The following is a 23478-nucleotide window of genomic DNA, read 5'->3' as shown; positions in this document are numbered from 1 at the left end:
TAAGGGGAAATATAACAATTACAGAATAATAAGTTAAAAAGAGTGCAGATCCTCAGGAGCTAATCACTGTCTCCAGCTTTCCAGCTTTTTGAGTGTGTTTCTTATATTCCTCTTGTTGTGGATGTTCCTGATGACATTTTTCCAAAAATGTTCCCTCTCACTTCACAAACTTGCTGGAGGATCACTATAAATACATTTCGCATATTCAATTCATATTTGCTCCCTGTCCTCAGAGGATGGCCGTCTTCCAGCTTCTGTTTTCTTCTTTTTCACTGCAGTATCTCCTCTGTGCCATTACACCTCAATCACCAGCCTTGTAGTTAGCTTTAGGTGTCTATGACCTCGTTGCCAGTTCATCAGTTGCCCTTTCTTCGAACACTTTTGTGGGTACACCTCACATGACCTGCCATTTTGAAGATGCTGTCACCCTGTCATCTAGCCATCTCTGGCCCTTGTTAAAGTACATTTTGTCCATTTTGTCAACTTGAAGAACTGACTGTTAACTTCATGGCTAACACTGTGTATCCCACCCATTTATACTTAGTTATTTACTGGTGGATGGTTTATGCTGCAGTGCATCTGTATATCTCTTATATTTTTAAAGTTTCAGCAGGGATTTTGTTTTGTTTTGTTTTAAACTATCTTAATGATTTCCAATCAAAATGTGCTATTTCTATAGTCGCTTAATTTTCCGATTGGGCGTGTTGACTTCTGGCAAATGTCTTTGTCGTCAGTGTTGTTGATTAAAAGGTTGATTAACCAACTGGCAGATATTTGCAGTGTGAGCTGCAGCTACATTTCTGAAGACTGGGACATGAAGCTATATTCACTGCAAAGCAATTACTGAAGAACAATAGAGGTAATATGAAGATTATAAGTAAAATAAATCAATAAATAAAATAATAATAATATTAATGATAATATTAATATTAATAATAGTTAATATGTCCTTGTAGATATCCAATTAATCCTTTAAAGCCGGTCGGAGCGGGCACGCTCCGTTTTGCGTAACTATTTTTAAATCCCGGTAGCACTGCAACCACGTAAGCTAGCGCAATAATTTTTTTTGCATATGAAACCGGAGGAGTTGTACTTACATGTTATGCCATCAGCTTGTCCTCGGTCACAGTTTCCTTCCATATATAGCTTTGCAAAAATTGCATAAAAAGTACTTGCAGCAACAAAAACATAATATTCCAGAAACACGCTTTGCCGATCCGATCAGCTGTTCGTAACACTTCCTACGTCCATCAGCGTGAACTATCACATGTCCGCCATGTCCTGCCTGAAACCGGAAGTGACGTCATTTGGCGGAAATGTAGTTTTTTACCATCAGGGCCTTATGAGCCTATACTTGTGTTTTTAAAAGTTATGCTTAACTTTATGACTTTCTGTGTCGTTTCTGGGATGCTTAGGACTCATATTGCACTGCTGGAAATAGTTTATTTTGATGCATATGCTGTTTTTTTTGCAAATTTGCACTATAATATTTCTTTTCGGTTTTTTTTTTTTGCAGTATATAAAAATTGGTGTATTTCAAAAATAAAACTATGAAGACACTCAAAATAAATTTCCTGTGGTGGGAAACTAGTTTTTGTATTTACAGTTTTGAGGGATAAGCCTCTTAAATCTCTCTAACTAGAAATATATGTTAAAAAAACAAAAACGATTTTCAATTTTTTGGTAGTTTATTGCACGTTTTTGCAATTTATTTAATTACTATGCACTTAATGCAGACATATTATTAAAATTTGGGCTGTAATGGTTGTATTGATGTATATCAACTTGAAATGCTCCCAAAAATGGAACTACAGCATGTAAAAATATACTATAAGCTCTGGCAGACTTGGTTCTATGGTCGGTCTTAAAGGGTTAAAAGAGTGAGTGGTGATACAGCTAACTCATCCATAAGCATGAGTGTTCATATTTAAGCCACATTATAAACACCTTTCAGCAATTTTCCTGTCACTTAGAGAAAACCCTGCTTTAAATAGTCTGAGCTGTAAGACCTGTTCAGGAACCACATATCACTTCTGAGTATAATTTGTCTTTAGTGGAAAGTGAAGTAATGAAGGAATAATGTGATAACAAAGACATTTTAATTAGTCGCTTTGTCATGCACTACTAAAACTACATCACTGAGTCTCACTGTCAGCTGATTAATTTCACTTATTAACAACAACTTCACAAAAACCCCTGTATCCCGCCTGAAGCTAGACCTCACGGCTGTGCTGGAGAACTTGAGCAACATGATTTACAGTCATGTGAAAAGCAGTTTTCACAGGATCGACGCAGTCCTGTGAAAAACTAACTACACTCATTTCAGTAGCTTAGGAGAACTGCCTTTATCGGCAATAACTTGGAGTACTCGTTTTCTGTATCAGTCTCTCACATTGTCGTGAAGGAACTCTTTGTTACAATGTTGCTTTGTTCACGGAGAGCACAGTCCTCCAAACTATTCAAATCGAGTTAAGTTCTGCACTTTGACTGGACCGTTATAAAACGTTGATTCTTCTCTTTCTCAGCTATTCTGCTGTAAATTTACTGCTGTGCTCGGGGTCATTGTCCTGCTGCATGACTCAGTTTCAGACAAACTCTAGCTCTCGGACAGATGGCCTCACGTTAGTGTCTAGATTACTTTGGTATGCAAAGAGGTTCATGGCTGATTGGAAGGTGCCCAGGTCGCAAAACAAACCCAAACATCATCCTTGCACCACCATGCTTGACAGTTGGTATAAGGTTTTTGGTCTCATCTGTCCAAAGAACAGTCCAAACACTGTTGCAGCAGTCTTGAGGTTTGCTCACGTACACATTTGCAAACCTAAGCTGTGCTGTCACGTTCTTTTTAGAGAGAAGAGGCTTTCTCTTGTCAACCCTTCCAAATAAGCCTAGTTTTTTTGGTCTTTTTCAAATTGTACTGTCATGATTTGTAAGATTTAACATGCTGAGGTCTCTGACTCTGAGATGGAACTTTTATTCTGCTGTGTTGTTACACCTCAGCCGTAAAAGGGTAATGGGGTATTTTCATCACCTTGCTAGGCCGGCGACGTGGACACCCAAAACCTCAGACGAGTTTGAATCTCAGTGACCTTGACCTCAAGCTTAGATATAAGACCTGAACGCTCAAGACCAACAAACATCCAACACTTCTGCTTTTACAGAGGTGCTCAACATCTGCCTTCTGCTTACCGTCATAAAAGGAAACAGTAAAGATGTTTTCCCGTGACTATATCCTCTAATTCTGAAATAAGAAGCAAGCACACAGGAGAAAACTGAATCCCTTAGCATTAAATACACTGTAATCCATTTCATTAGCGTTTTGCTGCAACAGGATTACAACTTCTGTTTTAACCAGTAGCTCATAGTATTAGCAATATTAATAATATTAGCAAAAACTAGGTTTACAATAAGACTTCTGATGTACAACTGCTACACAGTCCTGTAGCTCTTATAATCAGGCTGTAATTGCCACTTGTGGCGATTCTTTAACAAAAGCTCTGATGCGTCCTTCTCGCTTGAATTTCATGTGAGTCGCGAAACGCAGGCTTTGAGTTGGTTATCACGAGTCGACGAAGCTCGAGAAGCCACACGGTAACAGACAGCCCGCTAAATGTGTTTTTCAAAGTTCTTAATACTTTCTTAAAATGCTTAAACAATGTGAAAGAAACTGTGTGGGGGCAAGTTTTGGAGCTTAATACTGCAGCTTTGTTTTGCAGAGGAAGGATGAGCAATTTCAAAGATTAAGGAGGATTTGTGAACAACAGGCAGCTGGTCTGTCAAATCAACTCAAAAGACAGATGCTATAAGTCATACACAGTCTCAACAGCTTGGTGAGGAGCTTGACAGATTAACAACAGCAGTTTCATAAGACTCATAAACAGGATTCTAATTCTTCAAATTGCTTTTTTTTAAAAAAAAAAAAAAAAACAAGGTGCAGGCCAGAGGCACCATTAGAAAGATTAACTCCTCTGAAAATTGAAGTTGACATAAAAAAAATTATTTCCACTGTAAAAGCAGTAAAACTGGGCTTTTTTAAGCTTTTGAACTTACATGAGGACGTCCGCAGTTCAAATCAGCCGCGTCTTTGTTTTGTTTATCACTTACACTACTATAATATCTCACGTGCTACATCGTGGTTGGAGGGGGTGCGGGGGGGGGAGCACTTAAAATGTGATATTTTAATAGAGTGTACATATGAATTATTGCATTTGTCTCACAGGCCAGGAAATGATACAGCTGAAGATTATTCAGATCATTTCCAGGCCATTTCTGAAAGCATTTGTTCCTCTCTGCTTTGATAAATGAGCTCCATTAACTGCTGATCCTTGATTTTTGCAGCTAACCACTAGATTTGGCAGGTGTGGCCCTGCTGTGAGTCGCAGTTGGCTCTACTGCAGCTCAGTAACTGTGGGGCCAAAACTCCAAAGATAGTAGAGACTTCAACGGGGAGGCAGCCAGTCCGCAGCAGGACTAAATCCTGGCTGCTGGAGATAAGGTAGCTGTAACTCAAACACTTTTTTTTCTTGCCTCTGCAAGGAAGAAGAACTGCACACATCTGAAGTACACTTGTAATATGGAGAGTTAATAACATTCAGAAATCATTAGTCAGTGTATGTGAATAGCTGCCTTGTTTAATATGCAGATGGCTGGTGGGGATTGTATGTGAAGGCTGCAGAATGGCACGAAACGATGCGACAGCAAGAGCTGATTTGCTCCTCTCGTAGACTGATTGATGCAGAGATTGTTTACACACGCAGCCAGTCTTTTTTCATTATGCATGAGTCTGCGTTTCTGCCTGCGCTTGTGTGTTCCTTGAGTATATGTACATATGTATGCACACATGTGCGTGTGTTTATTTGTTGTCTGCATATGATGTCTCATCCAGCAACAGCCAAGGTCTCTCACCTTCCAGCTCAGGCTCTGAACACTCTGACACATCATTTGCAGTCCGTCCTCTTTCCCTGCACTCCCCATCTCCCCATCCATCTCACTGAGGGTTTCACGCTCCTAACCGTGAAATTCACCCACATTCACAATTATGTCTTCAATCAGAGCCATCTCAAAGCTAGTAGAATAAAGCCTTTCCTTGGGAACGGCAGGAGGTCCAAATCAACACTCAGAGGACTGAGCTGGCTTATTCCTTTCTCTGCTATCTGTGCTAATGACTGACAGACTTTTAGAGGTGGGAGCCGTTGAGTTCGGGAGGCTTTTAACTTGCAATCAGGTATCCCGGGCCCGCATGCTTCTTAGCATGTTGATCCTTTGGCAAACCAAAATGATTGCAGACATTGAATAATTCATGGCTGTCTAATAATGTGTCAATCACGGATGGTTTTGTTTTATTTATCACGCACTATGAACAGGTTTGTGCGTCCTCCAAGCTCTATTGCAAGTTAATATTGCATGAAGACTGCCAGCAACATGATGCTGAGTACAGCAACTAGCTTTTCTCATCAGGGATGTTGTGCTGTTTGGCTAAACAAGTCTGAAGGAGAGAGGAGGCTTTTTTTAATGGCTTTTCAAAATAAAATGACCTTTTAAATTGTGCATGCGCCTGTAAAATCTGCAGTGAAAGAGCTCCATTGTTCGTCTCTTGTTTTTCAGGTTCATTAACATTTGTTGTGCTGTAAAAGAAACATCGCCGCACTTCACCTACGTGTGTGTGTGTGTGTGTGTGTGTGTGTGTGTGTGTGAGATTATTCAGACGTCAGTCACTGAGCGCCGAAGGTCAGGACTGCGTTTTCTCCCATCTCCATGAAGGGTGCCGAGCTCCTCTAGTGCAGTCAACCTTGGTTTGACTCAACCACTGTCTTTTTCCTACCCTTGATAAAAATCCTCCTTCTATTTTAAGTTTGACTTTTTCCATTAAGTGCCGCTATTCTTTCGACCAGCATAATGGGGCATTTCAAGAATGTTGTCTGGCACAGGAGGCAAATTGTAACGCCTCGACAACCTTACAGAGGAGTGCTGAATAGCTCTTGGGAAATTTCATCAACTCGAGCATGACCAAGAACATACAGTGAGATGGAGACCCCAGCGGGAGGTTTTATCATACCTCACGCTGAACACAGTTTAAGTCTTCTGTGAACTGACAAGTCCCTTAAATACTTGATGTCCCCGGGAAAAAGGTCCTCTCTTCTGCATCCTGCTCTGCAGAAGGAGGCTTCGGCTGCTGTTTGAGTCACAGTCCGGCAGGGTTTCTCCCACATAACAAAAACATCTTCATTTGTTTTTGCAAGGCTCCAATCTGTTCACATTTTCTCACACATCCTGCCACCTACATTTTAGCTCTTACTCTCAGGATGCAGATGCACTGCGAGCACGCTCATTCCATGTAAATACTGACAGGCTGGATTCGGGTGCAGTGACTTGGGAGATGGAGGTCCTCCTTTGTCCGTTTTAGCTTCCTGCCCAACAGCACTCTCTTTTGGAGATTTGGGGGAAATAACCAGCAGGGTAATGATGCTAATAACAACAGAGCGTCCTGCAGCTCCGCAGCCCCAGGCATTCAGGACCCTGCGGTGAAGCAGGCAGGAAAGAGGGGAGGAGAGAGACAGAAGAGGAGCGAGTCGAAAAGAGTTTAGCAGTGCAGCGCCAACAGGAGAAGATGAGAGGGAGTGTAGACGCAGCAGCCCCAGGTGGGCCTATGAGCGCTGCACCATCAGTCACAGTGGAACCAATGGGCTTGTGTGAAGAAACCCTCAGTCTGCTCTCCCGGACCCTCCAGCCTCTGCACAGAAATAATGAACTGACGGGCTGCTGCGTCTCCTATACGTCCGCATGCGTGTTGCTGTGTGTCTCTGTTTCTGCATACTGGGTCAGACGGCGCCTGGGGCTAGTTTTGGAGCGGATGGGCCGACGGTGTTAGTTGAGGGGGTGCAACCACGCGGCGTGCCACTGTGGTCGAAGGGGAGACAACGGGCTCCCAGAGACCCCTTGCTGAGGCAGTTTCCCCCCCGCAGAGCAAATCCCCGCTCCTCAGGATTAACTAACTTCACAGCGCATCACATCGGATCGAACTTCAGCTTCACACCTCCATTCACGCTCAAACACAAGCCCTCGTGGCCCCTCTGTGGTACCCGTGACCCCTTCCCAAAGGGTCGATGTGGATTTTCTTCTTCTCATGACTCTCCGTGTTCCCATGCAAGCAGTAGCTCATTTACAACAGATACTGTTTACTTGAAGAGTTCAGTGTGTTTTTGCTCAGATTTAATTCCAGAGCAGCAGGAAAATCTATTTGCATACAGCTTAGCTTTCTGAAGTGAAATTAGGCTGCATTACCACCAATTGTGGGGGGTTTTGTTGCTTTTGTTTTTTGCCTTTAAATAAATGAATCACTTTGTTAGGTGCTAATTCAGCTTCTCAAATGTGGAAGTTATACCCGCATGTATGCAGTTTTTGTACACAAACAGGCCTTTGGCAATGTTTTTCCAGATGTTTCCAGAAAGGTTCATTTTCCTATTTACAGTGTTCTGCCTGTACAAGGTCATTTTCCAGCTCTGTGGAAGTACTTTGCTGTATTTTTCAGGCTCTGGGGAAAAAAAAAAAAGCAAGGGAGACCAAATCAGGCAGATCATCACATCTCTCTCATATTTCTCCCTCTCCGTGCCTCCTCCTCCCCCCTTACGGTTTCCACTTTTAACTGCAATCTCCAGCCTCTTCTGCACCTTGTGTCCCATTGCTCTCTCTGTCTCTTTACAGTGCTGATTAGGTGGGCAGGAAGATGATGGGTGTATTTGGGGCCTTCGAGGCCGGCGATGTCGTATCTGTCTGACATGCTCGAGCAAAGACAGTGTCTCCTCTTCATTGTCTTCTAATAGGGCACCGGGGTCTCTGAGACAGGGAGGTAGATGGCGCATTGCGTGTGTGTACGTGCGTGCACATGCGTGCACATGCGTGTGTGCATGACAGTTACAGAGAAACATTGGTGAATGGTGGCAGGTGTGGTATTAGGGAAAGGTGTGAGGAATACTGCAGGTAATGAGTAGTACGAGCTGTATGTGCTTCTGCCTCACTGATAAACGACAGTCTGGCACTTTGGACAATTTCAGCCTTTACCAACAGGCGAGCCATTTTTCTCCCACCTTTTTTGCTTCTGTGCTTTTTTTCCCTCCTCTCTCACTTCCTTCCATCTTTCACTCCTAAAGACACCCAGACACACATTAATAAAACGTATATTCCGTTTGAGCACTTGCTGCATAATTCCTACCTAGTTAGACAGGTTGCAGCAGAATGTTTGCTGGCTAATTATCAGTGGTTAGGCTGTGACAGATGCTGCCATGATGGTTGGCAGCCAGTTCAGCGTCCCCGCTCAGGAGGAAGCAACAGCTGACCTTTAGAAAGCATAGGCTGGCAAGGCAAACCGTTGCAATATCCAGGCAGCGTGCCTCCCCAGGACACAGGGAGGGATCGACAGTGGAGGTGGAAGGGTTAGTTGTTATATATAGATTTGTCCTGAGTGTATTTGTGTGTGCATGTGTGTGTACGGTCAAGGTGAGGGGTTTTCACATAAACAGTGATAAGCACAAACACAGTGCTATTTTCAGCTTTTGTCCAGGTCTCTCCAGCGAACGTGTGTGCAGCATATACAGTGTGCTCAGTGTGAACGCCTTCATCTATTGTCGAAGTAAGATGCAGACAGGAATTTGATAAAATTCAACTTAGGTTGATGAATACAGGTCCTTTGTGAAGCTCCTGTTTGACACAAGTATTTTGGCTTTTGCACTTCTTGTGTTTTGAAAGTGAGCGTCGTGAGCAAGGTGTGGATGTGAACCAGCTGCAACCTTCAGTGCTGGAAAATGACACCAACATGGAGTGTCATTTATCTGTTTTTAGTGGCTCGTTCCAAATGTGAGTCAGTGCCATTGAGAACCATGTTGATGAAGCCAACTTTACTGCATTAAAAAGCATGTTTGCACCACGAGTCATGTGATAAATGTAGCTTTTCCATGCATAACAACTCTACGGCGGGTAAATTATTTATAACCCAACCATCTGGACAGTAGAGTAGGGACAGGACCCCTTTGATTGGCAGGGGTGTTGGAGCCAGTCAGTGTCTTCTAGGCCTCATCGCTGCTAATTGGAGTCATTTGACTGGAAAACTCATCCGTGTTTGTGCTGCTGGTGCCTTTGGAGCAGTTTTAATGGAATTAACTGACCAATAATGTGGCTGAAGTTTGCACTTTAGTTTTGGTGACTGGTGTTTTATTAGTAATCTATTAGTGTGTTGATCAGCACTGTAGTTAGCAGTCTGTGTCTGTGCATTGCACCCATACAGGCCATGGATGCTTGTCAAACCTTCTAGCATCTCTTCATTTAACCATTTAAATTTCTGGCTCTAAAAATCCATCCAGTCAAAAGCTTCCAAAGGTATATTTAAAAAGTAGTGGGTGACAGCTACTCTCTCTTTTTCTGTTTATGGTCAGGACACTGTCCGCTCAAACTATAGCGATTTGTTGATCACCGGCTCAATTTACAGTTAAGCCCTGAAGTTTTAACTGACTTTTTTTCTTTTTTTTCCTCTGTTCACCAACACAGAAATCAATATGTGATTGAAGTGCAGACTTCCAGCTTTAAGGGGTTTAAACATAAGAACTGCTTTAACTGTTGAGGAATTACAGCCGTTTTTATACATAGTGTCCCATTTTTAGAGGCTCGGGTGACACCAGGTGAGGGACTTTACATTGAAGAACATCTCATTTCTTTGCCTTGAGGAACTCTTGGGTTGCTTTTTCAGTAAGCTTTGGACCCTCATCTACTTGCGCTGTGAAGTCAGTCCAGTCAGTTTTGCATTTGGCTGAATTTGAATCTGAACGTGCACGCTTCACAATTTCTCCTGCTGCTTCTGTCAGCAGTCATGTTATCAGTAAACACTAGTGGCCTGATTCCACTGATAGCCATACTCCACCATGTTTGACAGATAATATGGTATGCTTCAGACCATGAGCTGTTTCTTCCCCATTAGAGGTGGCGATACAGCCTTAAAATTATGTCACAGTATTTCAAGTAAATTTGCGATGATGATAGTTCTGACGATAGGAAAAACATTTTATCTGTGATTGCAGCTTGCAGGCAGCATCATTTATTTATTAGTGCAAACAAAATGAATGACATTTTCCTTCTTCTTCTTTTCCACTGAGCAGGTTTGTTGTTTCCACCTGTAGCAGGAACAGTTTTCTTGCATATTTTTGCAAAGCCTTGTGTTTTGTTCAAGGTTATTTAAGTAGCTCCCTTTATTTTCCCCGTGACGCACAGCTGCTGTCAACAGCCTCGTCTCATTGTAGTTGTGTGCACTAGGCAGTGTAAACACGCGATGGTGCTACATCGATTATCTAATATGACACATTCATATCATGTAAAAATGCATCATTTATGTACAAGACACTATGATATGGCACACTGCTATTCTCCATACTCTCCTTTCTGTCAAAGTTAATCTGAATTCCTAATCTGATACTTTTGTTAAACCTCTTGAATCAAAGCTGAAAGTCGTGCTTTCAATCACATTATGACTGATTTTAATAAAAAATGCCCTGTGTTGATGCACAGAGGAAAAAGTGCAAACACAAAAACCCTGTCATTGTCACAAAACTAACTGTACACTACACTGAATCAAAGTTTAGAAAACGAATGAAATAAAATCATTAGAAAAACATTTAATGATATTCTAAACCAAATGAGTATAGGCTCCTGAGATCTGACCACCTGCTACATGGCTAATCATCTCCCCCCTTATAATACACGACATATTCACCTCTAAACCAACTCAACATTGTTAGCTGATTTTAATAAAAGAGACTAGCAGGAGCACTACAGGTGTCCCTCAAACCACCAGTGCTTCTGGATGAGAACAACAATAAAAAAGAAAATAGAATTACAGCTAAAGCATGGCATAAAAATCCAGGTCCTAGCACTCAAGGTTGTTTTCAACATGTAATAAAAGGCCATAATTTCACTGAGTTAGAGACAAAAAAATATACCAACACGCATTTGTGCCTTTTTCAGAGTGTAGAGGCATAAAGATACCAGCAATGGCAATCATAATTTCACTCACCACGGGTGCACAATTCAAGTGCATGCATCATTTTCTTTCTAGCCTCCATACGCCGTAGTAATCTCAGTTTGGAGAAATACCCCTTTGTAAGTCAGTGTTAGTCAGTGAAAGGGACGGACAGGATGAGTCACAATCTTCACCTGTATGGTAAATGGATGGGTTCTTATGTAGCACTTTTCTGCTGGAGCACTTAAAGAGCGTCACGCAGTACGTCTCATTCACACAAGCATTTCTGTTTCCTATCACAGTGCTTTCTATGTAGCACTCCAGTGAAAACACAGCCGTCCCACATTATTATAGCACCTGTATGTTATCAAATACTAAACAGTAGATGAAAAAAGAGACACAGACTGCACACAAATAATAGCTGTAGGCTCTGGATATAAAAAGTAAAGAACACTCAACGTGCTTTGGTGGGTTTTTTGGGGGGATTATTTTCATTTCACTAGTCCACTTAAATTTACCCTTTTTTAAACTTTCAAATCTCTTAGATTCAGTAATAATAGTAATTAATCAAGGTGACCAAACCTTATGCTTTGGCTGCGGCGACTTTTTCCCCAGCAATTTGGATGTTAATTTTAATACTAGAACCACTACTCGCCACCCTGCACCAGCACAGCGCTGCCCTACTTGGCTGCTATCAACACGGGGGCTTACGTCGGTAATGAAGTGGGGTGTCAGTCTTCCATCTTCCATCGAGTTTTGAAGAGTGCGGAGCAGTAATTGGTGTACGACCTACAGCACCGGCAGCACTCATGTCCCCCGTCCTACGTGACATTCCCATCCAATTAAATCTGCGTCTGCACACACATACAGACACTGAAAAAGTGCACACCCTCTCTATTATCGTCGCTCCCTAACTTCTCTTCCTGGTGGCCTTTCAAGGTGCCTTTTTCCATTTACAGGAGTGTTGTGCGGCATATCTGTAGGTTATCTACATACACAATGCGTATGTGTGTACGCGTATCTTGCCAAGTTGTGCGTCGAGGCATTGAGGAAACAGACTTGTGTTCCAAATGAGTTCATTTTCAGGGATTATGGTTAAATCTGTGTGGCCTGTGGATGGATTGCTCTGTCTCACAAGGATTAGCTGAAGGTGACACTGAGGTGGTAGGTCTGCGTCCATCTGTGTTTGTATGTACTCCCATAGTCTGCTGTGTCTGTGTGTGTGTGTGTGTGTGTGTGTGTGTGTGTGTGTGTGTGTGTGAGAGTGAGTGCAGTTATGCATGGTGTGTACAAGTATGTCTGTGTTATTAGCCTAAAATGTCCTGTAATTCATCAGAGTTAATGAGTTGTGTGTGTGTGTGTGTGTGTGTGTGTGTGTGTGTGCTCTCCTACAGTGATGGCAGTGAAGTGTGTGTTGTGTACGTGGTGTCTTTTGAATGACCTTGACTTCAGTCTGTCAAATGAGCACTTCCAGGCCGTCCATACGGGAGCAAGACTCCATCAGATCCCCAGATGTCGTAATACACAATCTGTCAGATGTGTGTACGATGAGTAAATAACAAGCAAAACACTGCTGCCCTTGAAGTAAACGAGGAAGATCTGGGAGTCCATGAATGAGCTAGCGTGCCAGAGGTTAAATCAGTGGTTCTTAACCTGAGGGTCAAGAGCCAGTTAGGTTTAAGGCAGGTCACACGGATGACTAAAGGGATCACATAGGGACACAAATTTCCATTAATTATTTCTCTCTCATGCTTAAATTGTGGTCTTTTTTTTTTATAGCCGTCCTCAAGTAGCTACAACAGAAACTGCAGTTTTAGATACTTCCACATATTCTGGAGGTTGCTGCTTATTACGAACCAAAAATGTCCAGTTGGCTCTAAACAGTAAGCTGTCATTTCTATGCTATATTGTAATAGCTATACTGATTTTCCTCAATGTGGTCACTGGCATTTACCAGAAATAAAAAGGTAATAAAGACTATAACTAACAATGATCCTAATAAAAACTAAAACAGTTTCATACATAAAAAGCTAAACTGAAACAAGCGATCCCACTCTGGAAGCTAATCTAAGCTAAACGGAATTTTAAAAAAAAAGCAAAAAACCAATAAGAAAATACAAAACTACAATAACACTGGTAGCACTGGTATAATAAGATCATCCAGTCATCAGCCTCCAATTTGGTTGCCTGTGATCTGTAACCTAGCATAATCGCGCTGTTAGTCATAGCCGCTAGCTGCTACCCTAATAATGACTTAATCGGGTAATTGCTAACAGTTAAACAGCTAACATTAACGTGTGTGCTGCCAGGTAATACTTATGATTAGTGTTTAATAATTTGATGATATTTTTGAAATTCCTCATACAGTGCCGTTCGGTGTTGTGAACATCAACGATTTCAGCTGTTAGCGCTGCAGCGGCGCTGTGTGAAGATGTTTGTCATCTGGAGGAGCCAAAGACAGCACTGTGGCAAACGAGTATCTAATCCGACATTCATTTTTATTAATGAATAGTATCAGTTCTTTTTTGACAACCCTACATTGAGGCTAATTTTTCCTCGCGGTAACTCCCAGCTGCCGCTAACTGTTAAGTGCAGTCAGGCTAAACTACCATTAGCTTCGCAATCAGGGACTCATTCAGAAAATAATGAAGAAAATGGTCCTCAAAATTATGTTTTATAATATAACCAATAAAAGATGTTAGATTAGATTTTGCAGAAATTACACATTACAAAACTTAATGCAGTTCATGTTAGACTGAGTGACAAAAGCATTAGCGTAATTGCAGGATAGTTCTCACACATTATGAACTACATGAATACCAACATGAAATGTAAACCGTACATTATTGCATGCATTGAAACATGAATTAATTTTTTAAAAATATTATTAAATAGATAGGATATTGGCTGTAAACATATTGCCACTGAAATTTTTGGGCATTTAGTTTGTGATGCTTCAGGATTTTCCTCCTACGGGTTTTAGGTGAGTTTATTTGCACTTACAGATGTTTTCTATAATATGTTGATACATTAATTAAGGTTTTACAGGTTTACGCAACACAAAACCACTGTAGCTTGCTGCTAAGAACTTAGGAAGTACACATAGCCTAATCCACAAGTAATGATGGACGTTTTTGATGGTGACGTGTTAAGTATTCATTACTATCCTGCCTTAACAGACGATTATTTGTGTTTTTTGTCTGCTTGAAGCTTTGGGCGGGTCTTTCTATAGAGTTCTTATAACCAGACATTTATATGTGTAAAGGGTGCTGAGCTCTCTAAGGTAGGACTCGGCGGATTTCACCATCAGACATTGATTAGCAACCTGGGGAGAGATCACACAGATACAAACAGCTGTCACATGCAGAGAAAATCAACACGGGAAATAGAGGTGCATACAAACGAGTTCAAATTAGTTGTCACAATGCCACTGTTTTTGTTTTCATGTCTGACAATTTGTGTAGAGTAGTGTTTTTGTGAACTAGAGCTAGCAAAAGATGGGGTTTGTCTGTGTTATTCTTGGCACATTGAAGGCTACGTGTTTATTTTAAGAAAACTGAATAATTGTATTAATGTTAGACTTATGCATCTATTTAGTATTTCTCAATGATTACTGTTGACTGCATCTTTATCTAAAAGTCATTTGTCCCTTATTAGCCACATAATGCATCAGTAATGAATTTTATTTTCAGGATTAAGTTCCTTCGTGCTTCAGGAGGCAATTCCAGTGCAGCTGCAGTCGAGTACAAGACCTTAAAATACCCACAGCGAACATGTGGCCAAGACAGCCTCCTTGGGTTAATTGATGCTAAATTTCTACATGTGTCCTGGTGCAAGGAAAATGTAGGCAAAGAGTGCAAGTCAGACAAGAAGATTGTGATTTGGAGAAAGGGATGTTTGAGTGCTGTTGGCCAACAGAAAGCAGGGTGATATTGGAGGTGTGGGCGCAGGCCTTACAGTTTCTGTGATGTGCTCTGACACACAGATGGCAGCTGACACAACACAGATAGACTCTCATTCTGTGCTCTCACACCCACTCTCACTCCTCTTCTCCAAAATGGATGTTTTCTCTCTGTTCACGGTTCCATGCCTCAGTCGTCTGACTTGATAGACAGACACACAGACAGATTAATCTGAAAAATATTACTACCTTTCTCTACTTGATTCCTCTCCTCTTTTTTTAACCCCTTTTCCATTGCATTTCCTCTCTATAGCCATTTAAATTTGGATGAGGCTGTAGCACATATGCAAAGAAGCTGGAAGTCACAGTTGAATGATCTCAAATGAACATCCACAGTCACAAACAGCAGCTTCCTCTGTTAACAACAGCCCACATGCACACCTGGTCTTTACCTGGACTCTTAAGGGTAATTTATGTTGTGCTCTTGAGATTTTCACCACCTGGCTGCTAATAAACAGTCTTGGCAAATGTGAAAAATGATGCCTATATCTCTGTGTAAATTATTCTGAAAGCCCTTCAGGCTGGAGCAGCCCTGTATTCTTCGAGCCAAATCACTAGCTCTTGGTTCATAACTTCTGACAGGAAACAGAGGGCTATGAGAGACTGACACTCTCTCACACACCTGTTCTTCTTCTCTTCTTGTGCCCGTTCCAGTGGCAATATACTAATCAAACAGCTGCTTCATATGTCGCTGCATGCAAATATATCTCTGTTGATTTATTTGAATGAAAAGCTAAAGTCGGCATGCTTCAAGGCTCGAGTTTTTGCAGGTGAACCTCCCACCTGCTAAACGGGGTATAGGTAAAAGGAGTGCTATATGTGCTACAACTTGTATGGATGTGGGTTGGGTAGCTGAACATATCACACTTTCTTAAGTTTTATCCAGTGAACTACCAGAAAGCAATCTAAAATATCAACTATACCAGTACTTGTTTCTGTCACTGTTATAGAAATTAAAATACAGTCATCGTAAAAAGAAAGTACACGTTACAAAAAAATTATCTACTGTATTTTTCTGACCATAAGGAGCATTAAGCGAAACAAAACAGTCAAATAAGTCAAACTTTACTCAACTCATTCTTCTTGAGTCCTCCATTTCCATACCATTGATTAATTAATGCTAAATTCTCTCGCAGCTGCTCTATTAATGACTAACCTCGTATTGTGGATGGATTATCTCAGTTGTTCTCCTGACTGAAGTTTGGTCCGTTTACAGCATCCTGCCATGCGATTGTATTTGTCTCTAACCATCAGGAACCCTCACATTAGCTTTTATCGAGTGGAAAAAAGTTAGCGTTCATCCTCCAGCTTCACTGTGTTTATGTTATGCTAACATAGCTGTGTAGCTAGCGATCACGTAGCATATACCAGTTAGCCCAACTTCAGTAGCCCTACAAACGTCACTGCTGTTTAGTTTTCTGTCTTTATTTATGTTGGAAGTGATAGCAGAGCTGTACGTTTGAATTTGTTTCAGAAATCTCTCAGTCAGAACATGCTATATCATGTTTAGGTGGAAGCTAGCGAGCTAACTTCCTGCTAACTTCTAACTCTGTTAAATTTAATAAATTCTGTTTTCATGATGGCTGGATGTTAAACTTAATTGTTACACCTGGTAAAGCAGCAACACTGATCATTTTATTAAAGATAAAAGAATTTAGACAGTTTTTAACTTTCAGTGATGTCGCAGTATTTGTTTGACTTTAGGACCTGAAGTTGAAGTTTTGGACCCAGATTACTCCCTGAGGCTCCTGACTACAGTAGCTGTAATCCTCCAACAATCCATCAAGCGGTGCAGCTTCGTAGCTTCCCAAAGTAGTACTAAGACATTTTCTAGATTTTGAGCGCTGTGTACCACATAAAAGGTCAGTAAGCAAAACCAGAATTCATACATAAGGCGCACTGTCGATTTTTGTGAAAATTAAAGGATTTTAACTGCGCCTTATAGTGTGGAAAATACGGTAGACTATGCCCGGCCTTAAAGTTGGGTAAATACAACCTGAGATAAAGAAAAACAGAACAAAACAAAGCTGAAATGCAGAAATGGCTCGAGGTTTGTGGCCATTGTCTTTAATTATTTTGTAATAACACCTGAATGCTCTGCAAACTGCCAAAACTGCTGCTTTTAGAAAAATGCTCACACTTGTTGATTATAAATTAATCAAATGCATGTGATAAATATGATGTAAACATGGCACCTAGCTGCTAGTCACCCTTTTACTTCTTATTGAAGGAGTAAGGGTGTATTACATTTTTCATGCAGTGCTTATGCAGTGGATTTGGTTTAATACTCCCTCCTCTCACCCCAGTCAGTCTCTACATCCCTGAGCCAGGTTCTCCCGGAGGTTTCTTCCTGTTAAAAGGAAGTTTTTCCTTCCCCTGTCGCCAAGTGCTTGATCGTAGTGGTTGGTCTGAATGCTGGGGTTTCTTCTGTATTATTGTAGAATCCTTACTGTACAGTATAACGCATATTTGAAACTAAGTTAGCTATAGAAAAACAATTATTTGATTCCTGTGAAGGTATGAGGGCTCAAGGTGACAAATTTAAACCCCCTGCTATTTAACTTTGAAACTATCAGTAGTATGAAGGTAACATTTTTCATGATAAATATAATATTGGACAAAAAATCAGCTGTTTCTGAGGTTTTCAGATTGTTCTGTGGAATGAGCTAGTTATGGTTGCCACCCTGTGTCTGCATTTTAGCATGCTGCTTATTCAAAACTCTAGGCTGCGGTAAATGCTATATGTTGTGTTATATTGGACAAATGTTAAAAAAAAAAATCATTTTGTTGAAGTGCAGTTCTGAGAGATTATCAGCATGAATAAATGCGTCCCCCAGACAATGCTTGCAGAGACATTTAAGTGAAAACAAACTGCCAAATCCCTTCAAACCCCAAAGAGCGTGACACGCTGATTTGATCACAAACTGACGGTTTTTCTTTTACAAACAAGCTGGATTTACTCACATGACTAACACAGGTTTTTGAAATCCACATTAGAGTGCACATTTGGTGGTGCATGTGTGTGTGTGTGGGGGCAGTGGGAAGAGACTACGATAGACTGTGTTCATGAGAGTAAGATAGCTGGAGTTGTTGCAGGGATTAATGTGAGTTTGTAACTTAAGGGCACGAGTTGCTGCTTGATATAATCTAGAGCATCAGCTCCTCTCTGCAGGCGATAAATGCTTTTTTTCCCCTCTTTTTTCTTTTTTTGCATTTTTAAGGTTACGCTGCTGTGAACCTGTATGGTTTAAGCATACTTAACAGCATGAGTAAATGCAGGATTTGTTATCATGCCTTTCCAGTTTGTGCACTGTATTCCACCACTTGCTGTTTGCATCTCAAGGCTTTTAATAGCAAGTGTGGAGGATACTGTAGCCATTGTTAAGTCCATGTTTGTGTGCGATTCCAGAGTAGTTGTAACTGCAGCACGACGCACTCCTCTGCCTCTTAATGGATCTTTTTGTCAGTGCTGAGGTGTATAGAGCCCAAGTGGTTTTGTTATCCTAACAAGGTTTTTTTTCCTCCCTTTCCTCCCGACTCACTTTTCCTCACTCTATAAACGCTGTAGTTTGTATCTCGGGGGAAATGATGCATGTCAGTATCTCAATGACTGGCAGCCCATCCATTAAGGTTTATCGCATGTGTGTGAAAAATAGAGACAAGTATGGAGAAAAGCATGGTTCATCATCCCCACTACCCTCCAGTTAACTACATTAGTGAATTGGATCCAGTGCCTTGGGCGCCTTCTTGATGATTAGATTGCATGACTTGCGTGTTTTGGAGACAGCTAGTCTATGGACATGTGGTCAGAAATGGAGGCTGTGTGGTCAGCATTAAAAGGCAGGAACCGGTCGACAGCTTCCAAATTAACCAGAGGCGGTACAAACGAGACCAAATGTGTCAGTTGTCAAATGAACTGCAACAGCCAAGCAGCGACCTCAGATGATGAAAAATTAGGCCAACGGGGGAAGTGTTAAAAGGTGCAGTTCCTCAAATAGCCACTGAGCGTTGACTCCAAATGGGAATCAGTCCCCACGGGCTCCCATATCAACCTGCCAATCTTTAAAGCAAAATTAAACGTCTTTGAGGCCTGGTGCTACAAAAAAATCTCTCATTTCTATTACCGATTTTCTCTTTCATGATAAATTAATGAGGGGAAAACTTTTTTTTTATAACCTTCCTCTTTTTCATTCAGCTGCTCCGTTTAGAAGTTGCCACAGTGGATCGCCTTCCTGCATCGCTGAGCTGTCCCAAACCCAACTAAAATCTGAGCATCTTCACCGCCTCCAGCTCCGCCTGGTGTCTTTTTGATAGTGCTACTATCTCCAGCCTACCTGTTTAAAACCTACAAAAGTTTGAAGTTAAGCTTAATTAGGTGCATGGCTGCTCCAAGTGATCAGTGGTCATTGACACAGTCCCCTCGCTGTCAGCTAGGCTTCGCCCTCAGCTAATAAGAGTCACTGAAGTGGAAGCGTGTTTCTGGTGTCTTTTTGAAGCATTTTTAATGCAACTATCTGATAAATATCATAACTTGCTGTGCAGGTATTTGTTCCAACAGTCCATCTAAGATATCAGTCCTCTACTTTTAGTCAGTATAGCATCTCATTTGCATGTTATTTAGCTCTAATAAGCAGGTATCTGGTATCTGTCTATGGATACAACGTTGCACTTCACTCTCTTCCTTTAAAAAGGGAGTTTTTCCTTCTCACTGTCGCCAAGTTCTTACTCACAGGGGCCCGTCTGATTGTTGGGATTTTTTCTCTATTATTGGCGCTACAAGATTTAAAATTAAATACAGTTGTGATCAATTTTGCTCTAAAACGGCCTCTTAAAAAGCTCTACAATGCACAGTCCAGAAGCAGTGTGTCATTATGCTGTGGCTACGTCCATATTTTATATTGCCTCTGATACATTTCATGGCATGAATTCCTGTGTCACATTAGATCACACTTACCGATTGATGTTATTCTTAGATGCTATAGCACATTGATGTTGTTCCATAATCAGAGGAAACAAGATAACAGATACACATACATATTCACAAGGCTTTAGATGTGTAATGCCACTGAGCAAATCCGACGGCAGGCTGCATTTGGTTCATTTTTATGGTCTGTGAGTCAGATGTTTGTTTCCGAGTTATTGTTAAAAAGTGAGGGCCTGAGGGCCAATATCTTCTTATGTACTGCATTTTCTCAGCAGCCTGTAATGACATCAGTCTTAGCTGGTGAAGCCCACGTCCACCACACGTTCCAGCTTTTTGAAGATGACGGAAACGGGTTTAATCTTTCGGCATTCTCTTGAAGTGCCAAATCAGTCTTATAGAAGACATAAATAAATAAATAAAGACTTGATTCTATTTTAAAAAGGATAAAACTAACAAACAGTCTGACAAGTATTGTCTGTGTATAACATCTCTTCATATTGTGCATTCCTTTGTACCATACAGCTCAAACAGTATTAAGAGCACATTGCAGGGCAGCGCTTTTGCTCAGGATAGTTTGATATCATTGATGAACATGTGCACTGTAGTTTCCAGTATTTTTAGTGAACATCGTCAACGGCATCCTGATGCCTTAAATACCATCAAGGGACCTAATATGTATTCATCTGCCACCCTAAAAAAAAATGGTTTTCAGTAAATGTTCTATTTGGCTAAAAAGTGAAGTACCAAGCTGTGTTAGAAAATTACTTTGTTAGATTTATTTTGTCTGTAAGAACGACTAGGATTGGCGCTGGGTGCCACAGATTGTTAGGGAAATTGGAAAATGCTGGAGACGGATGGAATTGTCCAATAGGGAATAAAAATAACTCCAGCCTTTTGGTTTTGTCGCTGGTGAAAAATGCAGTGTAGCCAGTAAACATGCACACTACCCACCAATAACCAGGTTGTATGCCGATAAGTCAATCAGATTATCCCCCCCCCATCAATTTTATTAATTACCAGTTAATTAATTAAGGTCGGATCGCCACGTAGAGTCTGCAGACAGGTGGAGAAATGGCACGTCCATCTGCCAATCGTCGTGAGCAAACGCGGCAGCTGCGGCTGCATATTTTGCACGGCATCCGTCTCGATTCACCTGTTGTTATCAAACATAATGGTTCTCATGCAGTCTGGTCATGTGGGAACACAATCACACTTTGCGGGGATGCCTCGCACCTGGGTGACACGAAATTATAACGCTGATTTGTTGACGCATTAGTCGCGGTGCGCGCCGCGAGCATCAGCCTGTCATTTTTATCCGCGTTACGCATTCGAAAGCCTGGCCTCTTTCTTTCATTCACATCCTCGTCCTGCCCTTCCTATCAGTCTTTCGTTCTGTCTCTAACCTGACATAAAGGAACACAATCCCACGTTGTTTGTTTCGTTGTAACCCCGCAGCTGCATTTTCAAGATGATTGTCCCTGCGTGATGAAACAGTCCCTGTCAAGAGCTACAGACGATTACATGGCTTCACGCGGTGATCAGTCTGTGTGTAAACACTTTTTTTTAAATTTAGCGCAGAATGTCGATGATTAAACTCATACGTTGTCTTTAGTGACGATGAAAACAGCTTCTGTCTGACTGAGGGAAGAGGAAACAGAAGGACAGAGATGGTCTTTGTTTTTGTAATCAGCAGAGTGTCTCCCTCCTTGCTTTGGCTCCTCTGCCTTGGAGATATAATCGAACCATATACACCCACTCTCGAGTCTTTTTAGTGTCAGTCCTCATGTCACGGTTCACATTAAATGCTTGACGGTGAATCACACACGTAATGAATTCAATCAGATTTGCAACCTGCGAAACAGCCCCGAGACGGCGGCTTTCTTCTGACCTGCACGTGTTCCCTTTTATTACAACTCCTGACCCTTTCTGATTGGATGATAGCTGTGCTGTGTTTACATTAATGGAATTTGAAGGCCATTTCCCTAATCTGCTTCTTATTGAAAGATACTGGGTCTCACGTGATGAGCACATCGTTATCTGAAGAAGTCAGAATGGCAGTTTTTATTCAGCATTATAGCTATTTCTGTTTTGTGTCTAAAGCTTTGAATTTGGAGAAATGCAGCCAGTATTTCTAATCGTCTGAATATTTGAAGAGCAAGAATTGGAATCAGATAAAGTGCTGCAGGAAAAATTATCTCTTCTTTCAAAATATGTAAAAATATAATTGCATAAATGTTTTATTCCAAGCCCTAGCAATGTTTTTCCCTTTACAATAATACCCAGGGCTATTATCTGGCTCTTTAGCAGCCACTGTGTTCACTAGCTGGTCGCCAACTGCGTCTGCTATACGAATGAACCAAAACTGCGACACCGCGGGCCACGAGACATTTATTATGTGCAGAAATATGGAAACCGGCTGTTTGCAGCAGTGCCGTGTGACTTTTGTCTGTCCCGTAATCAGCATCACTCAGCAGCATCTGACCCTTAAATTTGTGAACCTCCCCCGATGTGGTCCGAGGGGTAATTACATCTGCCGGGGAATGACCACGTGCCAGTCCTTCTATCTCAGCGGGGTTCGGTTACTCAACCTGATTCGGGCAAGTGTGTGAGCGTGAGTGTTTGAAAAGTGCTAATTGGCACTCTTGAGTGTTTCAAGTCCACCTTTCCTAGAGCAGCTTCTGTGTCACCACTTTGTCAGACTGACACTCGATTTTAAACCCACCCCATCCTCTCGGCAGCTGTTGCCAAGGTCATTATCAGACCTCGAGAATATTCCCAAAGGCTAATTCACCCATATCCTCTGGCACTTTATCTAACAGCCTTCTCACAGGAAGGTGGTTGCAATGAGTGCTTCCAGGTGTCATTTAAATTCAGCCTGACTTCAAATGCTGCACAGACCGCGGTGGCGAAGCATCCGTACGCTAAAACAAACACCTGTATGTTGTATGAATGGGAGAAGACACCTGTGCCGTGATGAAGGTCGTTGACCCCAGTGAGAAAACTGGAGTTAAAAATGACTTTTAAGTGTGGCACTTTTAATATTCACTCAAGCGCTTCAAGTGTAAGATTTTGTTGTCTTGGGAATTCTGCCCCCGGTTTTCAGACAAAGGTGTTTTTCTTTACAACAAAGACGCAACCTTGATTACGGAGGCTCGCTTTAGTCTGAATGGATGCGTGTTTTAATCACAAATCCTGGATCCGTTTGCGCCTCTTTAATGAGGCCCGCTCCAGCTGGAAGGCTGTCGGCGCGGCTGCTTTGATCAGTGGCCCATGGACACGGGATTACGCTGCTAACACACCGCGCTAATGGAGCTGCAAGTCAAAAACACACACCCGCGTGGCGCATGCACGCACACACATGCCCAAACAGGAATGCAAATGTGGGGAAATATACATATAAAACGCACACGCTCAACCTCTGACAAGGGCACAATCCAATAAGCCAGCGTCTTGTTCTCATGCAGCCCTTTGTGTCAGGCCCTTTCATCTGGCTGTGTCTGTTTGGGTCGGCTGAGTTTTAGGCTCCGCGTTGACGTCTCTGCCAAAGAGGGCTCAGCGAGTAAGGTCCAAAGCTCAGTGCTGACACACAGCCCA

At 41.7% G+C, this 23478-nt stretch overlaps 1 protein-coding gene across 1 annotated transcript in view; it reads left to right on the top strand.

Annotated features, from left to right (window-relative positions):
* klhl29 (kelch-like family member 29) overlaps positions 1 to 23478 on the top strand; it is a 262126-nt gene that overhangs the window by 220372 nt on the left and 18276 nt on the right. The window lies entirely within an intron of this gene.

Source organism: Diplotaxodon limnothrissa, linkage group LG15 (assembly GCF_057381915.1).
Source record: "Diplotaxodon limnothrissa isolate DT_005_m linkage group LG15, D_limnothrissa_male_GT1.1, whole genome shotgun sequence".
In the NCBI taxonomy this organism is placed as follows: Eukaryota; Metazoa; Chordata; class Actinopteri; order Cichliformes; family Cichlidae; genus Diplotaxodon; species Diplotaxodon limnothrissa.
Note: the sequence above shows the minus strand (reverse complement) of the source record. Positions and strands in the feature narration are given on the sequence as shown.